Raw genomic sequence first — 8,068 nt, 5'->3', positions numbered from 1 at the left:
CCAGCATGAATTTCTATTCAGACTGGTTTGTTCTGCTTACTGATTGTTTAGTGCCGATATTTATGGAAGCCTGTTTCCACCTTTTTCTTAGTTTTCCCCTTTTTTTTGTTGTTGTTGAATGAATGAATGAATGAAAGAATGTCAAATTTCATAGCTGTAAGCTTACTGCAGTTTATGCAAGTTAATTATGCAAAATAAAATCTCAATTATGAGAAAGAAACTTGTAAATTTAAAATTTCTCACAACTGCAACTTGAAATAAAAAAAATGTAATATTACTTCTTAGTGATTTTTTCTTTTAATTGCGAATTTATATCTCACAATTGTGCATTTATTCCCCTAAATTCTGACTTTATATCTTGCAACAGCAATTTTGTTTCTCACAATATGACTTCAAATATCGTAATATGACTTCATATCTCACAATATAATGTTATTGTAATTTCACCTGTATTTCTTGTAATTTTAATTGTATTGTATCTTAATTATGACTTTATAATTGTTACTTTATAACTCACAATTACCAGTTTACTCCTAATTCTGAATTTTCATCTCATAATTGGGAATTTGTATCTCACTACTGCAACTTTGTGTAATGAAATATTGTTTTTGTAAATACTTTACTGCCTTTCAGTAATAAATATGTATGCAAATTACAGCAAAAGTGCAACAGTTACTGTGCGGTGTTTTGTAGTGGGCAAATGGGATTTAAACAGTGAATTTTGAATTGATTTCTTCTTGTAAACTCAGAGATGTGGATTCAGACAGCCACTGAATTACCATACTACCTTGGTTTTTGTCAAAAAACAGTAGGTAATTCGGTCGGGGATTTTTACGTGGATGGTGGGAGAAAAGCACAGACATTGTGGATTCGGACAGCAATAAAATCACTGACTAACTCCTGTTGTCCCCATGAGAAACAATAAAACATCCGAATCGGGCTAATGACTTCAAATATCACAATATAACTTCATATTGCACAATATAACTATTTATTGTAACATCACATTTATTTCTCATAATTGCAGTTTTGTATCTTGCAATTATGGCTATTTCTTTTAAATGTGACTTTATCTGACAATTGCCACTTTCTCCTAATTTTGACTTTTTCTCCTGTAATTGTGAATTTATATCTCACAACAGCAATTTTGTGTCTTGCAATATGACTTAATATCTATCAATATTACATATCTAACTCCTTGTAATTTTGACTTTATTTCTTGCAATGGTGACTTTATGTCTCGCAATTGCGACTTTGTTTCACATAATTTTAGCTAATTAAACAATTAATTCACATATAATTTCATGATTGCACTACAACTTTATTTCTCATGATTTTCACTCACAATGCAACTGTAAAACGTGCAATGTGACAGTATAACCAACAATGGCAAATTTACTTCTTTTAAAATTGTATCTTACAATTACCAGGCAGAAACAGTTTTATGACTGGAAGAACAAAAATGCTGCTCAACAGGGTTTGTAGGCTCAAGATGTAAGATGAGCAATTTTCAAAATGAATCAATGTTCTGTCATCTGAGTGCCGCCTACTACGGCATCTGCGAGAAATTAGTGAGGGGAAATACATTTAGTTAAAATAACACTGGAAAATTTCCTCACTCCAACTGCAGCAGGCTGTGAATAATAAGTATGGTAATTTTAGAAATAAATGGAAACAGAGACACTGTCGACCCCCGATGAGAGCAGAGGTCAGAGGTCAGGAAACTGTTAAAGCCCAGGCTGAATGTGAGATTGCCAGGTAAACACATATACAGAGACACACAGCTAAAGACTGTGGATACCGTAAGCAACTATAACCACTCCAACTATGTCTCATTAATGTTCTACAGAGTAAGGGCCACATTTACTCAGTCTGGATCTGAAACAAGAGAGCGAGACGACAAGAGAGAGGAATCAAGGCTACGCAGGGCACATACGCACACATTAAAGAGTTATGTGTTTGGTTTTAAGTCTTGCCCAGCACATGTTGTAACAGCTCTTCGGGCCTCGCTGCGGATCCTTTTCTAAGTTCGTACCTAATAAGCAACATTTTGCTTCCCTCCCCAGCTGAGCTGTGGTAAGTCAGCTCCTGGCTCCGCTCCTCTCTCAGACGTCTGGTTTGCCTTAGTGTGCTCTGGGTTTCTAAACAATCAGCAATGGTCTAATTAGTTTTGGCACTCAAACTGCTCTCTGAAGGGAAGAGGACCAATTTAAGGATCTTAAAAATGCCTAGCCTGTTTTAAAGAGCCAATTAGTTAGAATATCCAACCATGTAGCCTGGTATTACTTGGCATCGGTATCACTTCTCTGCAAAGCTACCAATTATTTACAATTATAGAAAATATTCTCTAATGCACATGGGTTGAATCCAACTGTCTTGGTTTCTCCTACTGGTTTTCTCACTGATCATATTGAATCTTCATCCCCTGCTGTCACATGCTGTCTGCTTTAACGTGATCAGAGAAAATGCTCTAAACCCCTCTCACGCTGATAGAAAGAGGATATTCTAGGGAGAAATCGAGAAAAAATAAAATAAAAAAAAAGTGGTAGTGAGATTGCTGTATTGCAACAAATTTCATCAAAATGGCTTTTATTTTTTAACCACCTGTTTAGATCTGGTTCTGGTCTTTCTTTGGCTCGTTCCTGTCTAATTGCCTTGTAGAAGCTATTCAGGTCAAATGAACATAGTGCTCTGTAAACAATACCAAGATATTCACAACATGATGTCGCCCTTGAATTCATAACAAGCAGGTTTAAAAACATAATACTGTATTAGAGTTGCAGAAGCAGCAAGGTGTGACTGCTTGTTTTACCTGGCCTGACCTATATTTCATCAGAGCTGGAATGTTCTCGAGCTGTTTGTTCTCATCACTCAGTGAGCTCACGGTTTAGACATGGCACTGATAGGTGGGACAAATTGTTCTTGAAATCCCAAAACCAAGACCCATCTCCCTGAATTATGATTAACGCCCGACACATGCTGATAGCTATGACATGAGTCTGTCAGAACAGTGATATATGGCCTTCCCAGCTCCACTATTTAGAGCACCAAATATCAAATGTACCTATAATACCAGCATTATATAAATTGTAAACATAAAGGTTAAATTGAACATGCAGTTTAGATTTTGATTAACAAATATTTTAATGTATATTTTGAATTTGATGCATTTTGCTTTACATTTCAATTTAATGTTTGGCTCATTTATCTGATACCTTTTCACTTAGTAAGTAAGTACGTAAGTAAGTAAATACTTACTTACTTGGCCAAGATACAACTAAAATCTGGAATCTGAGGGTGCAAAACAATCTAAATATTGAGAAAATCGCCTTTAAAGTTGTCCAAATGAAGTTCTTAGCAATGCATATTACTAATCAAAAATGAAGTTTTGATATATTTATGGTAGAAAATTTACAAAATATCTTCATGGAGCATGATCTTTACTTAATATCCTAATGATTTTTGGCATATAAAAGAAAAATCAATAATACTACAAATATACACATGAGACTTAAGACTGGTTCCTCTTCAGGGACTCGAGCTGCGTCGGAAAACGCTAGGGGAACGCCTTCTGTAGATGAGCTCGCCAGTTGCACAAACATCAGTTACACAAGCATATTATGCCTGATATTATAATGAGCAGCATTAATAGGAAGCTGAGCTCGCGCAGTCGGCTCTCTATTGGCGGATTGTTTTTTTCCGCTGTTAAGCGCTCCGCTCTCGTCGGGCACGCTCCGAGGAGTGTGTCCGTGCCTGTGATCTTGTGGCTCGCGCGCAGCGCATATATGACATCATTTCGGTTTTTGATGTTAATCTTACTACACTAGACCGTATTTACTCGTCTGTCGCAACATCTCGTTCCCTCGAGGAACCAGGGTTACATACGTAACCTGAGACGTTTTGTGGTCCAGGGTCACATATGTAAACAATAATTATTAACTTATTTATAAAAAATACTTTGGTGTAATTAATATTCAACTATTATTTTTTTACGTAAATCTAGAAAAATGCAACAGTACTGTGCAGTACATAACAAGAGTTTTTTTTTTTACTGAATTTGTAACCAATCCAGCCAAAATTTCTACAAAAGGTAATTTCAAAGTATATTTCAAAAGTACATTTCATTCATAAGTAATTTATAACAAATAATCATAAGCTTAATACCAAATTATGCCATCAAAAAAAAAAAGAAAAGAAAAAAGCTTGGCCAGCCCGAGACCAGTTTAAACCAGCTAAGACCAGTTCAGGCTTGTTTAAGATGTTTTTGTTTTTTGTTTGTTTCAGCAAGGTATTAAGACCTGAACAGATTTTAATTTCCTTCAAACCTTTGAAAGTTTCAACCAAAAAAAAAAAAAAAAGGAAATGCAAGAAAATGAGCTACTAAGAAAATGTTTTCCACTCTCACTTCTCTACAAGCCTCAATGGTGCAGAGGCTCGAAGGTTTGCAACTCCCCCAAATGATGTTGTTTTGAAAGCCCGCTCCTCGCAATTATCTCACATCTGTGATAGTTTACCTGAGTTACTCTAGCGATTACTGAGAGTCCTGCAGCCTTATCCAGATCAGATCCAGATGGCCTGACTCGCTCGCAGCTGAGGAAGCACAACCCTGTTTCAGCACCCGAGTCTCAGCTATCATCAGCACCTTTATTAGGTGTAATCCACTCCCTTTCCTGTGATAGATGAGCAAAACAATCCCAGTATATGGGCATGTTGCTGACTGCGTGATGAAATGCGCTATTCAGAATGCACCATAAAGTTCCAAAAGACCCTAAATCATATTCTTGCTGCTGGATATGTGACTAAATTTGTACAGAACATATGTTATTGCAAGGAAGATGAGATAATTAGATCAATTAAACACCAAACTTGATCAAATTTCAGTGTCTTCGGCAGGGGGTGCTGATGAGACCCTGATCAGAAGTGGGGCAGTGCATGTTGTCTAAGTCGAGGCTAAAGTTCTACTGATTAATCTGCTATTTAGAAAAGTACAAGATGCCCAAGAACACCCTTGTAGTTTAAACCAAGGTCATTAACAAAATTGAGGGGTCATAAAAATTAGGACATTAGTCCTCAGGGAACACCTGCTACCTGACTAGCAGAACACAGCTTGTACAGAACTGACAGAGAGGCTGCTAATGGCTCCACCTCATTTTCCATTTCTTCATCTCACAGTTCTTCACTTTCGTACAGCCCACCAAAAGAATCTAAGAGCACTTTTGTCCTCTTCACTCTCTGTCTCTGCTGCCATGCAAATATGCACCTTTTTAACCAAACAGATTAATCATGGCATGTTTGAGATTTAGACAGCTCAATTTGTGGCCAGCTTGTTCCAATTGCAGAGGCCATTTTTATCTCGGCTCAACACCTCCGGTATCTTGAAAAGCTCTCGCATTGGAAATAAATCACGGACATTATCTAGGTATTTGAAATGCAATCTAGGTTAGAGTAATGATAGCAAACTTAAATATGAAACAATCAACTACACCACATTTTCAGTTTTCAAGTTGTGAGTAATATATTAATCTATAAAAACAAAACATAATAGAAGGAAATACATATACTTATATTTCTGTATGGTATAATGTGCTAAACTGCACGAAAAAAAAGTTACATATTACATGAACATTACTGGGGAATAGTTCATGTTTAATTTATTTAATATATTAATTTAAATAAATACAATTTCAAAGTGTTCCAGCAACTTATCTTTATATTTTCTTATATATAATTTCATTAAAAAACGGACAGCACAAATTGGGGAAACACATCTAAAGTATTATTATTATTATTATTATTATTATTATTATTATTATTATTAATAATTGATTTATACGAATTAATTTATATTAATTTATTATATATATATATATATATATATATATATAGCATATATAGTCAAGACGAATCATGCTGCAGCAAAGTTAGATTGTGCAGAGGACTCATCTGGTTCCCGTGGTCTTGTCCCGAGATAATAATAATAATAATAATAATAATAATAATAACAATAATAAATAAATATATAAACAATAACTTTTAGTATTATTATATAACAACTAAAAAATTACACTTTATCAGAACATTATAAGAAATTATGCTACAATTTTGACTTTTTGAGATATAAAGTTGAAATTGCGAGAAATAAATTCAAAATGTAGGAGTTTCTTTCTCATAATTTAGATTTTATTTTGTATAATTAACTTGCATAGCCTGCAATAAGCTTACAGCTATGAAATGTGATTATTTATTTGTTTGTTTGTTTATTCATTCATTATTATTTTTTTAAAAGTTAGAAAACCATAGGGAAACTTTTTAAATGCTTCTCTTTTGTCGAAAATAGATTTATAAACTTAATGAACTAAACAAACTTAGGAAGATGTTTGGCACATGCTTCCACATTTCCAAAAGCATGTTATAAGTGATAGAACTTGTGTGGAGCTAAACAAATTAAAACATATCATGTTATCATGCAGGTGAGTAACACTCGTATACTCGTGGATGCATATTTTCACTCACATTTGGAATCATGCAAATTTTTATATATAAAATGAATTCCAGTTATTGGTCTAGTTGTTAACAGAATTATTCTTGTGATGGAAAAGATAAGATCCGATGATATTACAAACCATTCTAGTTACTGATTAGACCTACATAAATAAAGGCACTGAAATAAAGGCCTTCATTAATTTATGCATCTACAATCTATTGTCTTCCAAACCGAACATGAACTCAACCTGCTTGAAACAACAGCACACTTCCACCCTGCACTCCTCCCACTCCCCTGCAGGGTCAGAGAGCACCAGAGAAACATGTTGTCGAACTGTTCTTTTCCCAAGCAGTGAGCATGTTATTGGACAACAGAGACTAATCTGTAGTTGACAAGCCTGACCCAACTTCATTTAAATAAACGCTGGGAGAATGCTTGCGGGCATTATCTCAGCTAATTCACTGCATTATTTAAAGAGAGTCTGCAGGCATCTCAATCACCCAGCATTCACACAAATTTGATTGGGCTGAACTTTCTCTACAGCTTGTCTTGTTGGATTGCCCTCTTATCAGCTCACACTTACATATTGCCTTTTTTTCTTCTTTCACTCGCAAGTGAAATTACTTTGGGTCTGGTTTTCAGACTTCCAAATTCACACATGGCGCACTTGCCTTTCTTGAAGCTTATTTTCAGTAGTGAACCTTTGAATGGTGCCTGCCAATCATCTCCATCAATCAGCCTCTTTAAAACGACAGAGAGCTAAGAGCCATAATCGCTGGTGAAACAAGAACCCAGAGTTCTTCTAGAGTACAGGTTGTTAAGTGAAAGAAAAATATACCAAAGAACAACATTCTTCATTATAACTGTCCTTTTCTTTCCGCTGGAAAATGTCTGACATATTTTTGAAGTGCAGTTTGAGATCTAATTTACAAAAGTTGAAACTCTTTTGGAAAGTCCTTATTGTATAAAAGGGCTGTGAGATGTGTGTGTACTGTGTATATTTATTATGTATATATAAATACATACACATGCATGTGAATACAGTTTAAGAAAAATATGTTATGTTTATATATTAAAGGGGTCATATGATGCAATTTTATTCACAAAAAGTTCGCGCATTTTATGGAGGACTGTTTCCTGAACCTGGGAGAGTAGCCTATAATGCCGGCTGTGCACGAAGGTTTAAACCGCATAAACACATTGCATTACACCAAATACACAAAATAATGTTCTTTTTAGCAACGTCATTTGACCCCTTTAAATATATTTATATATAATATAAATAATATGAATATAAAAATATACTTGTAAATACATGTATTTACACCTGCATGTGTGTGTATTTATATCTACACAATAAATATATACAGTACACACATATTATGTAAACAAATTTTAACGCTTGAGGTATTTGGCCAGTCACAACGCACTGGATAGCTGCCCAATAAGCGTACACCTCACTATTCAGAACGATGAGCTTTGTAAAAATCGATGCGTTTCAGAAAGACTGTCAGACTTTTGTACCTGTTTTGCCCCCGCAGTCCTTCCTGTGTTTCCTTATTTGGTCATTTTCCTGTCCTTGTT

Source organism: Sinocyclocheilus rhinocerous, unplaced genomic scaffold (genome assembly GCF_001515625.1).
Source record: "Sinocyclocheilus rhinocerous isolate Xijiao unplaced genomic scaffold, SAMN03320098_v1.1 scaffold3209, whole genome shotgun sequence".
Lineage (NCBI taxonomy): Eukaryota > Metazoa > Chordata > Actinopteri > Cypriniformes > Cyprinidae > Sinocyclocheilus > Sinocyclocheilus rhinocerous.
Note: the sequence above shows the minus strand (reverse complement) of the source record.